Raw genomic sequence first — 26266 nt, 5'->3', positions numbered from 1 at the left:
ATAAAAATAATAAAGATGCACGTCCGTGAATATGCCTGTCGCCTACGTCATAGCACTGAGTATATTCTTCGTGTAGGTTGGTGTGGGAATGTCCAGTGTGTATATTCGTACAGATGTGCTTCCCGTTGTCTAGGTCGTCATGGCATCTCTAACGACGTGTAGATTTTAGTCTAATTGATCCGTGCCGCAGGTGTCGGCATGGCCAGTGCGGGCTGCTGGGCAAGCAGATGGACACATCCGTATGTTCCTGTACCAAGGTATCTGGTCGTCTGGTAAATGGACAAACTCTTCTCGTGGCGGGTGTTTGGGTCGTGACCCTCTAGGCCAAGCGCGAGAGGCGAAGGACGGGAGCCTGGTTTTTCATTCTCCCACTTCACATCACATAGTGCCATGATCACCACAAAAGCCCATGGGTTGGGACCTTTACCATAGGGTAGCAAATTTACTTTGAGTAACGAGGTGGGGGCTGGATGGGTATTGGCCTGGCGTGCAAGGCATTCCTCATGCTTATCAGCACATGAACCTTAGTGGGGTTCATAGGAGATACAGGGGGTCGGTGTTCCCCTAAGATGGCGGCATTGTGAACCGCAGGCTGATCTACATGTGAAAACCAGTAGTTGGGCGTGGTGGACTATTTAAGCCCCTCCCGCAACTTGCACATGCTTCGCGTTGTTTACCAGCGCTCCGTTTCATTGACCTGAAAAGCAAGGAGAAACTTCATGTTAGAAGACGTACAAGTTACCAGAGAAAACCACAGACAACAGAACCAAAGTACCTGACCTGATTCTGCAGCAGTTCCTTTTAGCGGAGCTTCTTCCAAGTTCCGCACCTCAGATCAGCCGCATTGCTTCAGCGCCCGTTTCCAGCAACCGCAGAGTTTTTCAGAACTCTGATACACTGACAAACTGAAAGACAAGGTACAGACTTTTAGGAATTACCAAACCAGAGACCGCACAATGACAAATGTCTATGCGCGCATACTTACCGAAGTCGTCTATGAACCTTTTCTGTTTTCCAAGAGTTTCCCAATGCTCAGCCTTCTAGAAAAAGAACGACTGAATGCAAAAGGCATGTTAGTCATTTTGGCTACACTGCATGCTTTTCTAGGTACGCGCTCAGGCTTACCTCTATGACCAAGACGTCACAGGTGTTCCGTAATGCCCGTATTACCTCAATGTGGCGTTTCTTCATCCTGCAAGAAGGAGAGAACGGAAAAGCAGATAATTATACACTATAGAGTCACTCTAGCACCAAAGACTTAACTCTTGACCACAGCAAGGCACAAGACAAAGTATCACATCAAAAACAAATTGCAAAATACTTACCAAATCGAGGCCTCTCCATTTTCCACAGCAAGAAAGTCCAATTCTACAGTGCCACGAATTACAGCTTCACCAATACTAGACAGCAGAATGGAGAGCTTCCTCACTAAAACCCACAGATGAGAAGGGGGTGAATCAGAGCACAAGGAAAAAACATAGCAGTGTGTGTAGGGGTAAGAGGTTCTGACCCACAGGTGATTCACCCCTTGTTCTTATCACTTTACTGTAGGGGGGTTTACCATTGCAGCATGATAGTAGCAGTACCCATAGAACCAGGGCAACCCTACGCCCTTCAGCGATAAGGTAAGCATTACACATAGGTGGAGTCAGAGTACACCATCACTTTCACATTCTCAAAGCTCTGCAGCGCTTTGATGAGCACCACTAATTCTGCAGCCTATGTTGAATAATTCAAAGACAAACTCATGCTTGTTACAACCTCAAATTCATCTTCTCTATTCAATTTTTCTACTGCTGATCCCATACTCCTTTCTCCTGTCGTTTGGTATATTTTTGAAGAACCATCAATAAAAACAACTACCCCCCTCCCAATGTCATTCTCTCTAACTTGGGGGATTTCATTATAATTCTCAACATACGTTGTCCAACCATGTACATAGTCATCCTCTCCTACTGGGTCTGCTATAAATGTTGCTGTATTAACTGTTTTATATCTAACAATTTTAACCATGTGGTTAGAGATAATCACCTCGTCCCCTGATGCTCTTTGTGCGGTCAATGTACTTTTGGGATTCTCTAAAATCGCAAATAGTGTAAGCTGTACACTAACGTTATTGGGCATCTCAATATTATACTTGAAGCTTTTTCAATTGCAAATGCAGCAGCAGCTAACCATTAGTCACACGGGTAAGTGTCCCTTCATTAATGGATCTAAAATCCCACTATAATATGCCAATGGTTTATATCAATGCCCTAATATCATCTTCTGTGTAAGAACTGCTGTCATGACTTCTCCTGTTGAATGGGAGAATAAATTAAACTCTTCATTGTAATCTGTGATTCTGAGCACAAGGGCTGTACTGATTTTTTCTTTTCAATTATTTGAAAACTTCAGTCATTTCATCTGTTCATGCTATTGTGTTCTTGTCTACCTGTGCTTCTTTAAGCCATTTTAAAAGTGGTTGAATGTATGTACTGTAGCCAAGAACCCAGGCCCTGCAATAATTGCATAAGCTTTAAACTGCTACATTTCCCTCACTGTCTTTGGTGCTACAGTTTTCATGATCACCTATGCTCTTTCAGGTGTCACTTTTCTCTGCTTGTGAGAGAACAATTCTCCTATATACAAGACTTCTTCCTGATAATATTGTAGTTTCTCATTGTCTACCTTATATCCTTTCTCTGAGAGTATAGTCATGAGTTTAACTGAGTCTTCTCTGCACCTTTCTTCTGTATCACTACACACCAAAATGTAATCTACGTATTGAATTATTGCACTTTCGGGTTGGACAGTTACCCAATTTCATCTGGAGGACTCTGTTAAAGATCGAAGAGGATTCACTGTACCTTTGAGACAGCCTAGTATGTTTCTGGCACGTATTTCTATACAAAAACGAGGTAACATCTCGTGAGTCTTCATGAAGGGGAATCAAGAAAAAATAATTTTTCAAGTTGACAACTGTAAAATAATTGACAGTGGATGGAATGTTGCATAATATCATTGCAGGGTTTGGAAACATGGAAACTTAGCTTCAAATATTTTGATTAGAGGGTGATGGTCCTGGATAAATATCCACGACCTTCCCGTGTTACATGATGAGTTTAATGGCACCAATATGCCTTGTTTAATTAAAGCAGAGATGGTCTCAAATATGCCTTCATCCACCTCTCTGGACATGGGTATTACCTTGCTTGTGGTAAACAAGCTCCTGGTATTCCTTTAATTTTAAATTCACCTATCCCTTTTAATAGCCCCACATCATGGCTGTTAGTCCATAAAATATCTGACACTTTCTCTAAGTCTTCCTGAAGAAATTGTGGTTTCTGTTTATCATTGCCATTCTCTGTGTTATCTATATTTTTAACTTTAATCCAATAAGTGATACTTATTAAAAAAAAGTGAATCATCAGTATAGTCATCCCGAAACAGTTCTCCGGCTGCAAATCGGTCAACCTATTTCCTTCCTTGCATGCAGCATCACCCTTTCTTCTCTGACCACTACTGCTGCTAGTTATAAGGGAATTACCTGCCCTTCCTCATCGTGCATGTGGATTTCTGGTCTGAACAAGAATTACAAGCGGTGGTAGACAACATTGTGCTCAGAATGATAGGGACAAGATCAATTTCATGTGAATATTTTGAGCCATGTGACAGTAAAATTTAACTTATACAATAATGATTAGGAAACTATGTAGAAGTCCTAGAATGTATTAGTCTAACAAACTATGTGAGTATACATATTTTATAATACAGACAGCGTGTCAAGGTCTGAATTCTGAGATTTAATCAAATGGTCAACAACTGATTATGATCTACTTTAAATGAGTACTGAATAGTGATTATAATATTTGCTGTTTACATCTGCAATAGACTCCATAAAATGGAACATTGAGTTCAATAAATGCATCATAACTATTTGCACATTGGCATTAATTAAAAACATTCTGAGATTGAATGTGCACCGCATCGGCTTTGATGATTGCAATATTCTTGAATGTCAGATGTATTATTGAACTACAGAAGAGCCTTGTAAGTACACATGATAATGGCACGTGATACCCCACGGGTCGCGCTCACGTGCGCAGGGGTCATGTGAACACAATAACATCAGGCAATTGCGCGACAGGAGGCTGCTTGTCTTGTCCGCCTGCAATTCGCTGCTTGAATCTAATTGTAACTGACGATTTATTCCACCGCAGAGTAGGCACTCCGCTAAACGCTCATAACCGGGCAAGCTTTTAATACGAATATTAACTAAATACTTTGAGACAGACCAAGTGACCTGCAATAGTCTCAATTTACGGGTTACAAACTCTGCTTTTTTCACATGAGTGCCGTAGATAGCAGCACAGCAGCACAGTTAAATCCTTGTTTGTTTGTTTGTTTATTGATTTGTATAGCGCTCCGGACCCAGGGGTATATGGGTGCTCAAAGATATGGTTACAGGCAATATATTAGGGCAGTTGTGCAACATATATACACTTACAGAAATAATGTGCAGAAATGTATACAGTTTACCAAATAATAGTGTATATAGCAAGCAGACAGTATGATAATGGCGTTAAGCCAATCAAAATGACAAGTACACAGAGAAACAGGAGCTATATTAGCTGGTGGCGTCAAATGCAAGATGGTGGTGAGTGAGTGCTAGTGTAGGATCCCTGAATTATTTATTTAGTAGCCAGGTGATGACCTGGGTTCTGAATGGTTGAAAGGTTGGGATGGATTTGATGTTCAGTGGAATAGTGTTCCAGAGTTGGGCGGCTAGAACCGGGAAACTAGTTTCCGCCGGCTCTTTTCAGGCTGTATTTGGGCACCATCAGGTGTAGTTTGTTGGAGGATCTAGTGATTCTGGTAGCAGGTTTTAAGGTGAATTTGTTGGTTAGGTAAGGTGGGGCAAGCTGATTAAGGGATTTGTAGGTAAGGCAGATAGTTTTTAGATCAATTTTTTGTTGGATGGAAAGCCATTTGCATGATATTCTAGTGGCCGAGATATGTTCTCTCCTAGGAATATTAAGAGCAGCTTGGAGTGCATTGTTTTGGAGGGCCTGCAGTTTGTTGATTGTAAGTGCATTTTTTTTTAAATTAACCATTACCTACTCTCACGTTCACACTGAGAACAATTATGAGGATTCTAAAATCCATACATTATCTTTTATGTCCTCTAGGAAATTACTGTAAAAGTCATGACCACTGATGCTTGATACATCAAAGAAGTTTTCCCAATTATTAGAATGAACATATCAAGGAAGTTAAGATTGGTGTCTTTACTCCAGTTGACCAATTAATGCTAAGTCTATCACCACATGATTATGTGGTCTTTTACAACATGAATTAAACCAATAAACAAAAGAATTTTGTTCTTTAAATTTGCAGAATATCACAGAGTCTGCTGCACCTGAATAAGAGTTTATAACTTGAAAACACATAGTGTCAGTTCTCGCTCAACTAAACCATTCAACAGAATGACATAGAGTTGACCAGAGATGAAAACAGTAGATTGAACTCATATGAATTGAATTAACTCCCTCTGCAAATGTCTCATTGATAGACATTATGAAAAATGTCCATTTTTTGAACTATGAATAACCAATATATTTTGAATTACTGTTGAAACTGGTCCTCGGTACAAAAATCATATTTAAAGTGTTAATTAAGTGGTCATCTAAATTAATGTAAAATGTGAATGGGAATATGAAAGTCATTTGTTTATAAAAAAAAGTATATTGGGAGTATTCAAGAAATAAGTTTTTTAAAATATTGTTCAATGTGCTCGAACTATTCATTGAGAGATTGTTTCTCCTTTATGAGTGCACTGTTATTCATCAGATTGACTTCCGACGACACCACACATGTTCCTGAACAAAAATCCATCAGGTATTCTCAATATTTTAACTTTCAACCTTGGTAACCAGGATAAACGAATGGTCACTCCGTACAAAAATAGTTCTGGTGCTAAAGGTATTCCTCGTAATGCCTTCTGGTCTATAAAGAATATTATACATATTCCCAAATCCATATAATGTATCCCTGGAGTGGAGCACACTATTCCTTCATCAGTAAAAGATATCATCATGTTAAATTTTGTCTTTAAGTCACGTCCCAATATGTTGACTGGCGTCTGCCTAGAATTTAATGATGCATTGAGATGTCATGTTCTCCTATATGAATTGGTAATTCGTCTGTAAAAGGAACTACATGTGTTGCCCCGGCAAACCCTTGAGCATTCATGGCACTACCTGGCATTGGGGATATTCCCTCACAGACACAAGAATGAATATCTCCTGTGTCTACTAGAAATGAAAACGCCTTGCCTCCTATCATCAGCTTGACCCTTGGTTCCTCTTGGGAGGCTGGTGTCACTGATAGTACTAAACACATCAGGTCACTCTGTGGGCTTTCCTATTGTGGATATAAATTCATACCTGTACCTATGAAAGGATTTACTGACATCACAGTCACATCCCCATTTTGGGTGCAGGTGCATGTTATGTTCCCAGGGTCATGCTCCATTGTGGCACCATAGCCTGCTGTATCTGTGCTTGCTGCAGTTGGGTTTGTTGCATTTGCATGGGTGCCTGCTGTGGTTGACCTTGCAGTGATTGCACTTGCACTTGCAGCGGTGCTGGCTGCATTTGTTGAGGTTGCAGCACATATGTCTGAGCATACATGTGATCTTGGGCATAATATTTCTGTGGTTCTGCATTATATTGTGGAGCATACCCATGCCCCCATTGGAGCTTGCCAATTCTGTTGCATGCCTCCTCTGTTTCTGCATGTCCTAGCTGTATGTCCCATTTTCCCACCATTCCAACATTTTTTGTGGTTGTCCACCATTAAATCCTCCTCTTCATGACATTTTTTAAATCAACCTCGTCCTCCTCCTCTAGGCCCATTCCCCCCTCTAGGCCAATAATTACACCCATTCTGATCTGTTGTATATCCTGCTTTATTCTGCTGCCCGGGCTGTGTCTCCTGTGTCATCCCTCCTTCATTACTTTTCAATACTGCTCCCTCCAGTGCTATTTTAGACACCTTCTTCTGAGCTAACTTTGCTTCCTCCTGCTTTCTAGTCTCAGCTTTCTTCTTAATATTTTCCTGCATTAATCGGCAGTGATACACGATTGTCAATTGTATTTTTGGCAATGGCTTTGCTTTCATTCCCACCTGTTTTTTCAATTGCTGTTGCACTGGCTCGGGCAACCCGTGACACAAAATGTGGTAAAATAATGCTACCATTTTATCCCACGGCTCGCAAATCTCCTGCCTCTATCTGTCTTAAATGTCTTGAATATAAAAAATAGGAACTTCATCCTCTCCCTTTTTCCTAGTCATAATCGCAACCATGTCTGATGTATTGGGATATTGTACCTTGAGCACTCGCCATATATCTGCTCTGTAATTATTAAATGGCGCTCCATCGTGTCGTGTTCTATGCAGTCACACCTGCATATCCTGCCCGCTTCCAAATGTCTTCAGCTCTTTCCCCTAGAATAGCAGCTAGCAACCCTTTTATGTCACCTATAGCTAACGTCATTCCTGATGTCATCCTCTCTAATTCATGAATCCATTTCCCCCCACCGGAAGTTGAACTCGACTATGTACACCTTAAATTATCTTTGTCCATCTGTGGCCATGATATGTATTGTGGTTGTCCTCCACCTTTCTCCAATAAGAGGAATTGTGAAAACCCTGATTCAAAATCATATTTACCTACGCTCCTTGTCTTCAACGCAGAGTTAGCCTTGCCCGTTTTATTCCTTCCTGGTATTGGTCTTAACCTACTTGTATGGTGGGGATTGATCCCCTGTACTACACAATCGTGCTAGTGCTCGCTCAGTATTTGGTGTTGGTACTGGTGTCCTTTCTTTAGGGTCCTCTATATCTGAACATTTTACCACTTTCTCTATGCTCGATTCTTTTGAAAACCTGCATGCGCCCTCTCTCTTTGCCCCCTATATTCTCCTCCCTTTCCTCGTCTCGCATCATTATACCCCAGCTGATGTTACTATTATCTTGTTCTGTGTCATTGAGACAATGCTCCATGCTCGTCTGTTATAACGTCACCTGATCTACCTTCAGTTCCCTTTAATAGGGAACTTCCTATATTCTCTTGAGCTCCGTACCTTCCGCTGTCCCTCATTTGCCTGTATAACTTCCCAAGCCTCTGCTCTATGTCTTCTGTATCCTGCCCACCCGCCATGCTGATAACATGAAGGCACAGTTTACTTTTTTTTCTCGAACAACTCAGAACATGTGAAGGGTTACACTCCTATGGCATAAATATTCTATTTCATCATCTTTTAATCCCATACTTTTGATAATTTCTTCTCTTTTCCTCGACTTCCTCAATTCATCTTCCTCTTGCATTCTTTGCAATCTATTTACTTTCATTCTTTGGGCTCCCATCCCTTCTCGTTTTTCTCTTCTAGTCTCTCCTTTCCTTTCCTCGCCTCATGTCTCCTCCATTCTTCCCTTTGCTTGCACTCTCCATCCGTCTCTTCCTTGTATGCTCTCTTCTTCCTTCTCTTCCTTTTCCCGCTCTTCTCTCTCCTCTCTTTCTCAAACCCCTTAATTGCCCTTATCGTCTAGCTTAATCAATATTTGTCCTCCCATCCACCCATTCTGTACTATTGTTATATCCAAAGCTTTGTCCTTTACTTATTTCTATTTCCCTGCTTCTTCCTCTATCTCTATTTGTCTATCTTGTCTTTCCTTCCTTTCATCACGTTGTTTACTTTCATCGCTTGCTGATATATCTTTGCATTCTCTGCTCTTGCTTTGTTCCCCCTCCTGCTGTAAGCGGGGGCGCATACTTTGGATTAACCTACCCCCCCGCTGCTTTTAATTCCTTTAAGGGATAAAATCCCTTTGCCTCTGTATCTGTACTCTTCTCTTCCGGAGAGGAAAGGGGAGCCAAAGGCGTTTTATCCTCCCCTTCATGCTGATTGAGCATCCACTGCCTATAGGCTGGATCTTCTTTCTCACTCTGGTACATTTTCCAAATTTCTAAAATGGGCACCCTTTTCTATAGCTTTTTTCCATTTATATGTGGCATGCAAATATGTCGTCATATGTCGCAATACATTTTTTGACAGAGAACCCTCCTGAGGCCACGGCATGAGTGTTTTATCAATTGTGCCACAAAGCCATTCCGAATGATATTTCCTTATTTTCGCTGTACATCTCGGTAGTGTCCTACATAAAGATAATAGAGGTGTATCCCCCGTGATGACAGATCGATTTCGATCATCGATACTTAATCGTTGTTTAATCGATTCTTTATTTTATGAAATATACTGCGCTGATCAATTTGCGCAGGCACCATCAATCGCTGTTTATTATACCGATCAGAATATATTTGACATTTTTTTATCTAATGAAAAATCTATGCAATATTTTTATTTCTTCCTTCGTTTACACTTTTAATCAATTTTTATTATATTATTCCTGCATTATTAGTATGTTAAGAATCTCATCTTGACTTATATATTACTTTCCTTTGATTTCTCCATTCCTGATTGACCTCAATCTCTCGGTCAAGTTTCTCACTAATCTCTTACATTTTTTACTATAATTTTATATTCATCATTCTAGACACAACAAAAGACTTATTTTAACAGTTTTATAACCCTACAAATGTGCACTTTAATTGTTTTTTTTACTGCGTACACCTTCCTTTACTATGTTAGTAAATGTATATTGTCTCCATTTCACTCTGTTTCAGAGTTTGATACGCACTCTTCTGTAGGACTTGCCTCAGGAATCTTTAATAAGTTAGTAAATAACCTTCTGTCACTTTGGGATCAGGAATCGAGGTATCTTTTTCTCTTCATAATATTCCCAAAAGATCAAGTTACTTTTTACACTTATTATTTACAACACAATCCCTCCCCCTTTTTTTGCCATGCTCATTTCTACTTACATCCTTGACTCAGTTTGAGTCGACTCTGGCATCGACTCACCCCTCAACTGACAAGTTAGCCTTCTGTCCATGGGTCACCTGAGGGGAGAGGACAGGAATTTCATCAAAATGGGACCTGTCTGCCAAATCTTCTTCACACGTGACTGCACGTTGACCTCCACAGGAAACAATAAAGTCTTCTGGCTAATGGCAGAAAGGACTTGAGCGTCCGGGGATTGCTCTGGCCTAGGTCTACTAGACCATAACCATCTGCACTGCTACCAAATTGTGCTGTAGCACCATGAAGCATCTTTTGTGCTAGATCGAATTACAATAATGGTCACAAACCAAAATACCGTACAGACTCAAGGAATATGGCAAAGTACTACTTTATTCTGAGTTTAATAAAGCAGGGTCAACTGGCAGACATCGGATTGAAAAACACAGAGAGCAAATTACTGCAAGGGGACTCACATTCCCAACAACATTATCCAACTGTTAATGTAAATACTTCATATCACTATGGAACGGTCAATGGAGAAAAGCAGTTTAGAAGAAAAGGTAATCATCCATATGTTATCCAAGTACCACTTGCACATTCACACTGGACTGCTCTCCCTATAGGAAGAACACCCTGTCCCTGCCTCTAAAGTGCCTACTATCCCTAGGTTATGTGTGCTGTAACACCTGTCTAACAGAGGATAGGGAAGAGGCTGACTCTATCTAAACTTATTTCATACCTTCTTTCATACCAGTCTGGTTAATACACAAAATCAGCTATTACACCATTCAGTAAATTAATGTTAAAAGATAATGTACCGGTATGGGCTATGAACAGCTAGTACTCTAGAGACAAAATGTGCATTATATGTGTCTCTACTCAAATGGAGGTGTGCTGTCCTCACTTCAGGATTTAGATGTTGTATTTTAATTTACCAATTGTGGTGAGGCAGGCACTACCATTATGAGCACTTCCGGTGTAGTCAGCGCTATAAAAATGCCCCTGCTAAATGGCATGCCTAAACAAGCTGTGGTCTGTTTGTAAGGTGAAAAAGATAACATTTAGTTATAAGACACATCCATATCCAATCTGTTGAATATTGTCTGAAGCATGAGGTCGCTCATGCCCAGTGTGGTCGACCTGTTTCGATGATAGTCATGATTTGGATCATCTTCTTCAGGACCTGTTGCTTAAAGTGGATGGATTCCTTCAAGAGACGCTGGTCTCTGGGGCACTTCTGTGAGCAGCAGGTAAAGGCACAGAGACAGGGTTTCAGACGTGGGTACTTTCCCTCTGAACAACAACCCAAAACCGAGAATGGTATAGGGTATAGCAATGTGATCCATTTGTTGTGCTGTTTATATCTAAACAGGAGACGTACTATGAACCCCGAAACCCTCCTGTGGGCACAACATTCATGCACTACAAGAAAGACAAAGAGACACCAGGGAGGGACGGGAAGGGGGACACTGAGGTGTGTGTGGGGGGGGAGGAGCAAACGTGTGCATATCACACTAGAGCTAAAGGCTTAGTTGTGTACTGAGGGCCCTGTGGCTACACTGGGCTCTAATGGTGTGATAGTATTACTACCAGAAAATGTGCCATACTCCCCAAAGTTAGTCAAAAGCTTAGGAGATAGTTGTATCTGGCGGCCAAGGAAGCCGCAACACTGAGGCGCTTGATGCAGGATACCCTAAGGGTTGTATGGTTACGGCAGTGTAGTCTCCTAGGGCCGGAGAACAATGTTAGGAGGGAGCTAGAATGGCTAAAAAAGCTTATAACAAAAGCCCTCTTAAAAGATTGTGTTACCTTGAGTATAGGAGCCTAGAGCTGTGATGGAAATCTCCTCGCCTTTTCTTCTAAACTGCTTTTCTCCATTGACCGTTCCTTAGTGAGACATCAGACTGATACATGCACACTCACACCCAAGTTTGATTGTGTGGATGTTTTATACCTCAATATGTGTCATTTATGACGTCATGCTATGGTGCAAAATACAAAAACCAATTAAGGGATGGGATTGGTTAAGGGAACATATCTACTTATAGATAATCTAAGGGTTAGTGCTTCATTGACTGTAGGGAAAACCTGGAACTACCTCTGAATGCATACAGTACAGATTATAGTGGAAAATAATGAGTGGATTGGCTCCTGAAACATTGTGTGTTAGGTTGTCCCCCAACCCTACCAATTGGTTGGTCCATCATCTCTAATCAGTAGGCCACAAACCAAAGTCTTTCGTTTGTGGTTGACCTTGTTGCTGCTTACTTCCTGGAACATTCAAGGGAGTATGAGCAGACCACTATCTTAACTTGAGGCTCTAATGAATACTCTCTGTTTTCAACTTCTGGTCACAAGTGAGTGGACCACGAATGTGTCAATTTCAACCTTCCATTCACTGCTATTTGATTTAATTATGCAAGCTGCTGTTTCTCCTTTTGACCTCTAGAGACGTGCTCACTCTATCCCATGTGAACTTTGTGTACTTTTAATTGACCAGCAGTTTGGCTCTCACAGATGTTTTCGTCTTCCTTCATCATCTCACATTCAGAGTTTATCCAAGTACTCCCTTTGTGCTCAGGGTTTATACTTTCAAAATAGCATCTTCGATCTGGGCCAACCTTGACTCATCGTTGGGTCTGCTCACAGTGCTCTTTTTCCATGTCTCCTGACCCTTATAGCCTTGGCTTCTTTCTGCGGTAGCTTGGTTACATTCAATGTGAGCCGTCATCCATTTTCCTGATATGGCCCTCCTTGCCAATTTATATATTCCTCTATAGCTAGCTTCTATACGCTGTCTTTCTACCTTGCGTTACTACGGATTTACAGTTAATGGTCAGTGGCTTATTTAATCTTATTTTAGATCCATGTTTACTTTAGCTTCAGGTTACATGTCACCCTTAGTGCTTTAGCTTCTTCGTTACTTAGTATTTTCATATTGTTTCAGCATAGACTCATATATCTTCTTCATGACATCAATATGTCCTTGTCAGATTTCACTTTTACCTCCATTTATGACATTCATCGATGCATTCTGACATCTTGGCAGGCGACATCCTTCCATGTAACTATCTTCCATGCAATATCCTTCCACACTTTCAGTGTGAGGGTACATTGTGTATGGTTGTCTGAGTGCATAATGATTTTTAAAAACTCTATGTGGTATAGGAACAATGCAGGGGGTCCCATCTATAGCTTTTCTCCAGCTGTTCCAATTTGACGGTGGTTTGGGGCAGGGACTGGTAGGATGGCGTCCACCTACTCCTTTACATGCTGACCACTGGAACTTTATTATCCTGCCAGTGGCATGAGACATACAAGACATACAAGACAACCTGAGCTTGTTAATGGGAGGCAGTCACACAGCATCCAATCAATGAGGTGCTGACATCAGCAAGGACACAAAACACTGTTGCACCCTAGGGACCTTGAAAGTATCAGCAAGACCCATTTCCCAGAGACTACAGTCTCCTGGGAATGGTCAGCTTGCAACATTTCTCCAGCCCGCTGCTGTGGCAGAGCACTCGAGAAATTAATGTCTGGCCAAAACACAGAGCCTGTGAGTGTGAAAAGACAAGTGGTTTACTTACCTGTGGCGTATGTCCCAAAATGGCTGTTCTATGGTTCACATTGTACTGTACTATCCCTTCTTCCCCCTGCCCCTGCCCTGGATCCACATCTCCTGAGTGGCCCCCTGGGTGACCCCATCCCTGCTCTTCCCCATGGACCGCTCTAACTGCACCTGTGCACACGGCACATATGTCACACTTTGCAGCTGCCAATGATGCCCCCCTCTAGGGACACCCCTTCTCATTCAATATCACTGCCGCAACAGCTAGGTGCAACCCGGTTGGCAACAATGAATCTGCACACACCTTTACAGCAGGTCAATGCTCCACATGGGGGAGGGTGTGGATATAGGGAACACATCCTGGGACATGGTATTAAAGTCCCTTCTTGTTTCCCCAGACCCACTACTGCTCTGCAGCCCTGCTGACTGCCCTGAACCTGCCCTGAACCTGGTGATATGTGGAATATGTAAAGCCCAGCCCCAGAAGGTTCCTGAAGGCAGTTCTGAGCCATGGGGAGACTATCACTCCAGTTTGGAGAGACGTGGTACTGCTCAGGGGCCTGTCTCATCCTATCTTAGTTGCACATGGCGCATCTGGGAAAGTCTGTAACAGCTACGATGTTATTTGTCACCTTGTATTTCAATCAGCTTATGAAGTGCAGGTGGGGCTTTGAACCTGCATATTAGAAACCTCACAGTTGTAATAACCACCACAAATGGGTATTCTGGACAGGAATTCTTTTGAGGACAGGAGCATTTGGGCTTCGTGTCATTGGTTGTGTTGGGAGTTTTGGCCTTCCTGATGTTTCTTCCTAAAGTTGTGTTATGGTTGAAGCAGTTTAAAAAAGAGGATGAACTTCAGGGGAGATAAGGATGGGATTGGTTGCCTGGGGCATCAAACAAAGGGACTTGCGAGATCCTCATATAATCATTAACTGAAAGAAAGCATTAAGATGAGGTGTTCACATGAACAGCTCAACAAAATAAATTCTGATAATTTGAATGCCATTATCAGGTGCTATATCTATCGCTTTACACTATATGTTTTTTTTTTAAAGGACTAGTGTTCTGACATTGTGGGAGTCTCTTCTACAAAATGGACAATGCACGATATATTGATATGTTTTAATAATTGATAAACGATATAAAACATAATAACATCATCAAATGTAATTGTATACATTCTTGCCACCTATGTATGAATTTTTCGCTTGATCCTGAGAAATGGACAATTACAAATCTGCATTACATTTATGTGAGAAAACCCTCCTGGAAGATACAGAAGAAAATATGATTATGAGTCCAAATTGTTGAGTCCAAATTGTTCAGCATTAACCCCTGTCACATATCCAAAATTTGACCAGTTTAAGAATGTAAGGGGTGTATTCTCTGGGAGTGTCAACCTCTTAAGAAAACACATGGGACGATTTCAACAATCAGCAATTGCTTTGTAAAATGGCATACTGTGGGGAGAGTAGAGAATATTTGCGTCGAAACCTGCATTATCTTAAATATCCATGGTATTGTTTTAGGCTATCTTGGTAGCTTCAAACTTAAATCCGCTTGACCATATACGTTTGTATAGTGCTCCGGCTGGGTTTATTCCCCATTTCTTTTTGTAAAAGTCTTTCTCGTGTTTTACTCTGCGTGCCAAACCAGGTTTGGTCCCTTTGGTCACCGTCTTTTCGAGGGCTTCTGCATAGAAGCCCTCCTTAAGGCACCTGAAAGTCTGGGCAGGCAGGATGTGAGGGAGGGGTCTTAGGAACCCTGCCATGGGTTCCCTTGGTAACCCAAGTCGCGCTCCTGTTTGATTGGCTAGGTGACTGTCCGGTCAGGACAGCCACCCTGCTGTGTGATTAACAGCCAGGCTGTGTGAATGGGGGACAACTGCATAAAAAGCAGGTCTCTGGGAGTGGAAAGGCAGAGGCACCACTGGAACGAAAGAACCGACGAGGAGCTGACAGAAGAGGACCCCTACCACGACTGAACCACCCGGTGAAGCCCTGCTGCAGGTCCAAATCTTCAAACTCCAATGGCAGAGAGGATCCTGCAGGAATCTTCTTCTCTTGACCAACCAGTTCGCCCAAACTTCAAGCCAGGACCCCTCCTCTGGTTGAATTCACTGTACAGAGCTACAGTGGGCCGGATAACCAGGAAGGTCGGACCCTGCTTGGGTTTTAAGGAGCGCACGTTTTATTCGTTGTATTGCTCTGCTGCTGGTTTCTTCCCTGGGTAGTGCAGGACCCTCCACTCTTCCTATTTCTCATCAGTCCGATAGTCGCTTAAGGAACCGTGAGCCTGCAGGAGCTACCAGGAACGTCCGCCTCAGCTACAGCTCCCTCTCCATTTTAAGGTACTGTGCAAATCCGGTTGTTCATTTCGTTCAGTCATGTTGAAAGTGTGTGAAATCTGTCTCCAATCCGAGGGCTTGTCCTTCTCTTCTCTTAACACTAACTTTTCTGCCGACCAACTTCGTCCGGAATTCGTGGCACAAACTTTACCACGAACTACCCTGCACCGTGTGATCCGGAGCAAAAGACTTTTGTCCTTTTGACTTTGGCCCTAAGCCTTTTTTTACCTGATTCTATCACTCTAGTTCCTCTTGCTCAATTGCCCTGAGTACGTACCTGTTGGTGTGGTTCAATTTCTACTTAACTTTGTCTTTACATCCCTTTTAAATAGCTGGAGTGCCATTTTGATCTCACTTCATTTTGTGAGCTTACCTTGTCTGGAACTTATTGGGAGTTGTGTGGTGTATTAAGAGTGTGATTTTTAAACTGATTTACTTTAGTGAAATGCTATACAACTGATGTGTAAATAAATGTATATTCTTTTACTCAGAAACCTTGAGTCAGTGCTTGTTTTAATCATAGTAATTGCTATCTTTTCCGTAACTATTTGATACTGCTCACTTACTCTTGAGATAAGTCTGGCTGCTCAGCCATTGCTACCACTTTACTGTGTAGAACAGGCTTGTACCAAAGGTGAATTTGTACTGTCACTTGTAGTCTTAATTGTGTGTGGTGTTCCCAAAGGGTACTGCATATAATTCTGCCTAACACTGGTGTAGAGTGGTGAGTTCCAAAGTATAGTAATTACACTTAGAGTGCTGCTATTACCTTGGATCAACTAACCACAAGGCTAAAATCACTAAAAAGCAATATTAATCATGTCTGATATGGAATGCTACAGTCAGGAGACCCACCTTAGTTATAGTGTTGAGTGTCTGAAAACTCTGTGTCGAGCTAGGAATCTCGCTGGTAAAAACAAAAGTCTGAATTGATTGAAAAGTTGTTAAAGAACCAAAGTCTGGGGAGTGGGTCTGAAATGCCTGACTCACCAGCAAATTTGGAAAATAATAAGGATGATAATGTGTCTGTTATTGATGGGTTAGAGGACGAAGATGTGTCTCCTAATGTAGGCCTCACTACTCCGCTGTCTGCTCAACAACCTCAACCTTTGCCCACTGGGACCCCATCAGGTCCTACACTCAGTCCTGAATTCATTGCTCTAGAGAAAATGAGGCTTGAATTAGAATTCAAATGTTTAAATTCTCAAACTGAACACAAACACCAAGAACTTAAGCTCAATGAAATGGAGTTGAATAATGAACTAGAAGTGAAAAGGTTATCTCTTGAAAATGCTTCTCTCCCAGAGTCTTCCAAGTCTTCCAGTCCTAAGAGACCCTGTATGCCTAAAGAAATTGTGGGTATGTTTGAGGTTAAGCTTGATATTTTGGATTGGTTGGCAATGTTTGAATATAACCATGGGATTCAAGGTTTTACAGGGAATCAGTTGCTTCCTTGGCTCTTCTCTAGGCTACCCAATGTTGCATCTGATGTTGTAATGGAGTTGGGGGAGGTGGAAATGATGGAGTATGAGTGTGTGAAGCTAGCTTTAATTGCTAGATTTGGGAAGACCCCTTCCCAGTACCTTAAGAGGTTTAGGACCCTCAAAAAGCAGGATGGTGCCCCTTGGGCTACCTGGGTATGTGAATGTTTGAAAAACGTTGATGGTTGGGTTAAGGGTTTCAGAGTAAACACTTATGAAGGTATGAGGAATCTTGTTATGTTGGAGTCAATTTAAGATGCCTTCTCTCTTGAGCTCACACAGCACTTGGCTGATTCTAAGGAGATAGATCCGAAGAAGTTAGCTAAGGCTGCTGACTTGTGTGTTGCCAACAGGTCTACTCACAAGGATTCTGGGGCTACTCAGAAGAAGGATGAGAGAAAGCAGCCAAAGAAAGATAACAAGGAGACTTCTAATAGCTCCCATCCAAAAGAGGGCCACAAACAGCAACATAAGGGTAAACCACAGGGAAAACCTAATCAGGCTAGTGCACCATCTGGACCCAAACCAGATGGAGGTCAGAACAAACCCCCAATCATCAAGACATTTGGGAAATGTTATGTTTGTGGGTCAACTGACCATGTGAAAGGGGATCCCAGATATAAGGGTAAACCTTCAGGGGTCCACACTGTCTCCTTAGCCTTCTCCCCAGAGGAAGAAGTACCAGTGGCAAGTGGAAACTTTCACCTCTGGCTGATGAACCCATGAGAGTCTCAGCTAGTGTTTCTTTAGTGTCCCTGGGCTTGTGGGAACAACAGAATTTAGATGTCTATAATTCCATCCCAGATAATTCTAAAGATTATTATAAAGATAGTGTTCTTGTGAATGGCCAGGAGACCCCTGCCATCAGAGACACTGGAGCCAGCATAACTGTGGTGGATTCATCATTTTTCAAGGTGGAGGATGTTGCTAAGGCACCCAAACGCCTCACCGAGTTAGCTGGAGGCCCTGTGCAAATGCTTCCCCAGTTACCAGCTCTCATCCAGTGTAATGATATGACTGTCAAAATACCTGTTAGTGTGCAGAGTGAAGTACCTGGGAGAGTCCCTTTGGGTAATGACCTGAAAACTCCTGGAGTTGTGTCAAGCACCCCCAGGCCTCCCAGTAAGAGGAGACAGGAGCTCACTAGGCCTGCAAGGGAGAGAACCTCGAGAGGCTCTCCAGAGGAGTTGATAGAGGAAACTATCACTCCCACTCCACAGGAGTTGCTCACTGCTATTTCTAGGAAGAAAGAGGCGAAGGCGAAACCCAAGGCCTCAAAGAAAAAGACAGACAGCACCCCTGTGCTACCAACAAGGACATCCCCAAGATTGTCCAAGATCACACCTGTGATCCCTCCACCTGCTGAGGCAGAGTGTGAGGGGCAACCTTGTGTGGTTGAGCCAGTTTCTGAAGAATCAGATCTGGAAGAAGACACTGTCTTAGTTCTAGATCTTGACCCTGTTGACCATCCTGAGCTGCAGTCTTTACTGGCAGAAGGTGATCCCAACAGGGCAGACTTCAGCAGAGGACAAAGAGAGTGTCCTACATTCAAAGGTCTTCGACAACAGGCTGCCAACCAACTTGATGGGCAAGAAGTTGGAAAGCACAGGTTATGCTGGGAAGATGGCCTCTTCTACAGTGAACCGACTGAGTCAATCCCTGTGGACTGCAAAGAATTGTAGTGCCCCTTGCTAACAGACTCCAGTTTCTTAGGTTAGCCCATGATATACCTTTGGCTGGTCATTTGAGTTTCAAAAAGACCAAGGAAAGGCTCTCCTTATACTTCTACTGGCCTAAGATGGGTTCAGAAGTTGACAAATTCTGTAGGCGCTGTCACACTTGTCAAACTTCTGGCAAGAGTGGAGCCAAGAATGTGGCAACCCTGGTGCCTCTCCCAGTGGTGGGTGTTCCTTTTGAGAGGGTGGGCATTTACATTGTAGGTCCCCTTGACCCTCCTACATCTTCAGGGAACAGGTTTATCCTGGTTGTAGTAGACCATGCTGTGGCTAAGGCTCCACCTGGTATTTTTACCAGAGTAGTGTTTCCTAAGTAAATGATATCTGACAGGGGATCCAACTTTATGTCCCACTACATGCAAGCCATGTGGAAAAATTGTGGTGACACTTACAAGTTCTCTACAGCCTACCATTCATAGACAAATGGACTGGTAGAGAGGTTTAATCGTACTATGACGAGCATGATAGGTGCTTTAGAAGAACCCCTTAAAGAAAGTGGGACCTTCTACTGTCATGCCTTCTCTTTGCATATAGAGAAGTCCCTCAGGAGGGAGTTGGTTACAGTCCCTTTGAACTTCTCTATGGCCATCCAGTCATAGGACCCTTGGCCCTGATCAAGGAGGGGTTGGAGAGTGCTCATTTCCCCAAGCCAGTCAGAGTGATTGCCTATGTGATAGGTCTCCGGAGAAGAATGTCACAAATGATGGCAGATGCAAGTGATAACTTGAAATCAGGTCAGGCTCTGGTCAAACATTGGCATGACCAGAAGGCCAGCATGGTTGAGTTTGCTAGTATTAGTTATGGTGCCAACAAGGCAGAGGGCCTTGCAGGACACATGGATAGGACCCTTCAAGGTTGTGGGCAAACTTGGAGAGGTGAACTATTTGGTGAACTTAGACAGACCTAAGGAAGCTCCCAGAGTCTTTCACACCAACCGTTTGGTGTGGTCTGGTCTCGAGACCAGAAGTGGGAGCTTTGCTTCTAGCTTCAGCTCAAGAGAAGGAGGAGAGTGAACCTCTACCTGACCTCCTCAGAGGCCAACCTTTGGATGAGCCGATAGAAGGAGTTAATCTTTCTTCTCAGCTGACTATTGAACAACAAGAGGAGTGCAAAGTTCTGCTAAACCAGTTTGCCTCCCTGTTTTCACTATCACCAGGCTTGACCCCTTGGGGCCAGCATGATATTCTCACTGGTGACTGTTTACCTGTGAAAAGCAGAGGTTACAGAATGCCAGAACATGTGAGATCCCACATCAAAGGAGAGGTCAACAAAATGATTGATCTCTGGGTTATTGAGCCATCTACAAGTCCATGGTCTAGTACAGTTGTTCCAGTACCAAAGTCAAGATCCAAGGAGTTGAGATTCTGTGTGGACTATAGAGCTCTAAATGCAGTCACTAAGACTGATGCCCATCCTTTGCCAAGAACAGATGAACTGGTGGATAGACTTGGTTCAGCCAAGTTCCTCAGCACATTTGATCTCACGTCAGGCTATTGGCAAATAGCCCTGACAGACCATGCCAAGGAGAAAACTGCATTCTCAACCCCAGCAGGCCTCCACCAGTTTAAGGTTATGCCTTTAAGGCTAACAAATGAATGTACCTGCTACATTCCAAAGGATGGTCAATCAAGTTCTGCATCGGATGGAGGACTTCTGCATGGCATACTTGGATGACATTGCAGTGTTCAGCCCTACATGGAAAGAACATATTGATCACTTAAGATATGTTTTGCAGGCTCTTGAGCAGGCCCATCTGAACATAAAGGCAAGCAAATGTCAAATTGGTCAGAGCAAAGTGGTCTACCTTGGTCATGAGATAGGAGGAGGTGAAATAAGGCAATTGCACTGCATGAAAACGATAGTTTACCAATGTCCTCAGATATGTAAACCATTGCATAACCTCAACTTTGCAACAGTTTACAAAGGTGGTTTAAACACTTTGCAAACATAATGTTTACTTGGAGTTAACACAACATTTGAATCTGTGCACACTAAGTTTACAAATGTTTTCCAGGAATGTAAACCACTTGCAAAACCTTGCTTTTACAATGGTTTGTTTGTTTGCAATATGACCCTTTAAACATGATTTATAGCAGTTTACAACAATTTTGCAGACCATTTGTTTTAATGGTTCACAAACATGTGTAAACCTTTGAAACCATACTTGTGGTAAGGTTTACAAACAATAAAACATTTGTAAATACAAGGTATTGCAAGTAGTTTACATTTATGTAAAATGTTTCAAAACATTGACTACACTCATTAAAATGTTGTGTAAACACAAATAAACATTACATTTGTGAAACGTTTAAAAGAGCTTTGTTTTTTGTTCCAATAAGTAGCTTTGTAAGAAGCAAGTTGGTCATGCTTTCCATTTACCAGCCACATAGTGATTTGCCTACTTAGGCTATTTTGTCCTATTTTGTGCATAAATTGGCTATTTCTGGACTACTTTGTGTGGCAATCTTTGTGCCCTTTAAATATTGTCTTATAAATGTGTGTACGGTGAGAAACCTGAGGAAATCTTCACACCTACTCCCCTTGGATCCTCTTCTCAGGTGGCCAGGGAAAGGCCATTGCTTTTGGATCCTGACCCTGGGGGTGGAGATGCGAGGGTCCATGGGGAGTGGGGTGAGAATGTCTTTATGCGAGGCATGGTATTCCACTTTCCCTTGTGATAATAAACACTCCCCCTACCTTCATAGGTTGTTGCCATTTTTTTTTTTTTATTATTTATTTGTGTTTGACGCTCCTAACAAGTAGGAGAGTCTTTACAAAATGGAGAGAAATACAGTCCAATATATTGAGACAGACAAAACATAAGGTACCTTCGGACATCGAGCATTACAGTATGTAAACATAGAAAAGGGATAAAAAAGAGACCATCCTTCAAGTAAAATTACAGACCAAGAATTCCTATGACATATTGCTAGACGAAGAAAAGAAAAGAAAAGGGGAAGCAAAGGAAATAGACGATAGAAATATCTACTCATTAAAATGGGCATGGAACATCGATCATATACAGCTTTGCAAAGGGTAGGGAAAAGCGAATGCATGATTCAAGAAATATTCATATAGCAATCTTTTTCCAATTCTCTTATAATTACATTACATAATTTCGTTAAAGCATATATGAGCGGTTTGTGGTTGCCTTGCATCAATCTAGCCCAAAGGAAAGGCAGGCAATCAGTAAAATTAATATTTACAAATTCAGTGAATAAAATCGTTCTTTGATTCTTAAAATGGGGACAATATAAAATCAAATGTTTTAATGTTTCAATAGTTGCAGTGCACATAGGAAATCTGCAATGAGGGCTCGACGCATACAACTTATGCCCAATCCATTTTACTACTCTTTCTTTGGTATGGAACAAATTAAATTTAAACCAGAGTAACATCTTCCGGGTAGAATTACAGGGAAAGAGCTCAATATAATTGTATCTGGGGATACGTTTGCGTGTGAATAAGTGATATTCCTTGTAAAGTTTGTATGATCTCATGCTGTCGAGAGAGGTACACCAATCGAGTTCAAACAGTTTTTTTTTTGGCATATCCTGGTCTGTAGTGAACGTCATCCACAGTGATGTTGGCCATCTTAAGTATAGCAGCCATTTTTGTCACATAAAGAGCCATAGAGAATGTGGGCAGCAGGTTAATGGTACGATTCAACTCAACATATAAGGAGTTCGCTATAGGATGTCCAATCTTAGCAAAATTGGTTAGAAGTCGCCATTTCCATCGAGTGGAAAGAGCGACTAAACCTAATTCATGCCTCAAGATTACGTTGGGTAGGGACAGCGGAAGCGACATGGCACGTTTCAGGGCAGTTCTTGCAATTGATCCAGAATTGGGCCCATCTCGCCCATACATATGTCGAGAGAGTACAGAATTACACTTTCAATTTTTAAAGTTAAAAATTCGATGAGGGGAGTTAGTGAAAACTTACAGTATTTTGCGTAAATTACCTTCAATTGTGATATCAGGGGTCTGATCTTTTTTTTTAAGTAGGTCAGTCCACATTAGGGTAGAATTTTTCTCTGTTAAGTAATAGCCCAGATAAATCGTTTCCGTAATGAGAGGGATAGGAGTCTGCATGATGTGCCATTGCGACTTGCCAGTTCGCTTCCGAACACCAAATTGCATTACTGCTGTTTTGGCAGGGTTGGGGGTCAAATTGTGTGCTAATGCAAATTCCTCAAATAGCCGTAATTTGAGTTGAAGGCCTGACGGAGTGGGGTCAAATAAGATAATATCATCTGCAAAGGCAAGCCATTTGAGCCGGATCAAGCCGATTTTAACAGAAAAGAGATTTTTTGCATCCCAACCTTTATCGAGATCTGCGAGGTATAGATTAAAGAGGGTGGCAGCGGGGTTACAACCTTGCTTTAAGCCTACCTCTGTACTGATAGCTTTAGTAATATGTCCCTCTGAAGTGAGCTTAATTCTGTAAGAGGTATTAGTATGTAAGGCTTTGAGCCAATAGATAAAGACAGATGGAATGCCCATATGGATAAGTTTGGCCCATAATAAATCCTGAATCACTGTGTCGAAGGCTGAGGACATGTCGATGAGAGCAATGTAAACAGGATTGGATATAAGTTTCTTAGCTTCTGCGATGGAAAATGCCATCATCATGGCATTAAGCGAGGTAGACATACCTTTCCTAAAGCCAGTTTGGTATTTGGAATATAGTCCAAGTACTTCGATGTGATTCTCCAAGTCATGAAGAAGGAGGGAGGCGAATAGTTTGGCCGCAGTGTCGATTAAGGCAATAGGTCGATAGTTCTGCGGTAACGTTGCATCTCCTTTTTTAAAGATCGGAATGATATTGGCAGTTAGCCATGAGACAGGAATAACTCCTGTATTAAGGATAGATTGAAACTTAGTGTGTAAGATACATGCCCACATATCCGGGTCATCTTTGTATAGACAAGGAGGCAAGCCATCAGGGCCGGATGATTTAGAATAATTAAGATTAGATATCGCCCACTTAATGTCAGCGATAGTCCAAGCCAACCGTGGCAGGTCATAATATCTTAAAGCAGGCGACGTTATGTTCAAAAATTGCACGGGAATCTTGAATTTGTGACTGATATATTCATACCAGGTAGATTCCGATATAACATTCGGCATAGTAAACGATACTTGCGAGGTATGGGTCTTGATCGTTCGCCATATAGTTTGGGTATCATGAGATACAATGGCTCTAACAAGTTTGCAATTTATTTCATTGTGTCTTATTAATCTTATCTGCTTCAAACTACGTTTGTATGCTGACACAATCGAATTACGCCGCGCGAGATATCGTTCCCGCGAAAGACCAGTCGATTTTTTCCAAACTCTAAGAGCCCTGTTTTTCTCCCGCTTCTGTACTTTGCATAGAGGGTCAAAAAAGTGACGATTTTTAGTATCGGTTTTTTTCTTTTTGCTAAAATGTGTTAGTGCTGCATGCGTTATTTCGACATATCGCTGCTCAAGTACAGTCGTGGGTATTCGTTCCGAGGTGTTCCAGCGTGCTATAGTTGACTTTACAAATTGAGTAAATTGCTTGCACAGATTCATAGACCATCTGATAGAAGTCGTAGGACGATCTACTTCGCACAATGTCGTAGCATGATCAACTCCAGTAATGGGAATGTCGAATTTCAAGTTGCCTGATAGTACAGCGTGGTCACCAAAAGGCAACATGGAGATTCTTAGTGGAGATGATTGTAGAAGCAAATTGTGGCTAACAAATACGAAGTCAATTGTAGACCTTTTTCCATCCCTTGACCAAGTGGTCCAATTTGACGGGTCAGCTGGTGGAATAAGATCTAGATCCCAATCTTTTAAGAAGGTCCTCCATGTATTACCTCTAGTTTTCGAAAGTAGGTTTCTAGGAGATCTACCAGATTCATTGGGGGTTCTACAATCGCAGTTAAAATCACCACCGAGGATGATTTCAATATTATCGTATTCGTGAGTTACAAATTCTAAGCAGTTCTCAACTGCCTCAATCATCTCATCAATTGGGGTAGTAGACAGATTCCAATAAATGGTCATGACAATTAAATGGCGATAATTGTAGCTGTTAGTTTCCAGTAATATTGCAAGAAGATTATTATCACGCCAGACAATTTTTGAGTTAAATATGAGAGCATTATCTATAGCTATCATAATACCTCCAGATGGACGACCGGCCGGAGCTCGCGTAGCAGGAATATAATACGTTGAGTAATCTGGCAAAGAAAGAAAGGGAAGTGGTTCGCATAGTCTCCTGAAACATGAGTATTGATGGACGACTAAGGCAATCAAGGGTTGAGTGCCATTTCATAAGGTTAAGGTAGCCACAAGAATTCCACGATTGAAAAGAGAGTCGAGTTTTGGAGGACGGCTATGAAATGGGGGAGCAGTCCGTAGTTTTTAAAAGAGAATTAAGCATGGGGAAAAGCCATGGTAGGTGGTGAGAGATGCCTACTTTAAGCAGAAGTTCGGTGATTACGCCGTTGGCTGCACCATGATTTTGAGATTGCGATGGAGCATGTGATTGGGGGCTCAAAGCTTGAGGACATTTAAATTGAATAAATTTGGTAGCCTCTTGTTCATTTTCCAATAAGTTCAAAGTGAGGCCTTCTTCATAGATACCCTCCTTATTGGACCATAGATATTTCTTTAGTGCCTCTGAAGCTAGTTGGATTACAGCACGATAATTGTTATCTGTGGCTAATGACACTCTCAGAATGTCTGCCGATTTAAACATCCGTAGTTGTGGGATGCGATTGAATAGTGCCAAGATAAAGGCACGATTAATCCGGTTCTTACCAAGTAAATCGCTTTTCCCCTCAAATCCTAATAAATGGTGCTTTTCTAGGATGATTTGTTCATTAGAGACAGTTGACTGGACACGAGATTTTGGGAGGGGATCAAAGGCGATTTCTCTGTAGGGGCCATGGTGAGAGATCATAGATCGATCTTGATGAGAAATTACATTGGAAGAATTAGGTTGCGATGATCTTTCATGGAGTTCTTTCCTAAGAATGTCTAAAATTTCATGATGGGATAACAAGGTATTAGCTCGAGAATCAGAGTTGCAGTTATCTATTAGAAAGTCCTGTTTCAAGGTGCGGGTAGGGGCAAGAGATGGAGGAATAGTGCGTTGTGGCTGATCGTTAGAAGACAGCATAGAAGGTTCCATAACAGGTTGAGGAGCCAACGATGTTGCCTTTCCTAGTCCGTTACCA

Source organism: Ambystoma mexicanum, unplaced genomic scaffold (genome assembly GCF_040938575.1).
Source record: "Ambystoma mexicanum isolate Mex_15411 unplaced genomic scaffold, UKY_AmexF1_1 Mex_scaf63, whole genome shotgun sequence".
Classification (NCBI taxonomy): Eukaryota; Metazoa; Chordata; class Amphibia; order Caudata; family Ambystomatidae; genus Ambystoma; species Ambystoma mexicanum.
This window is presented reverse-complemented; position numbering follows the sequence as displayed.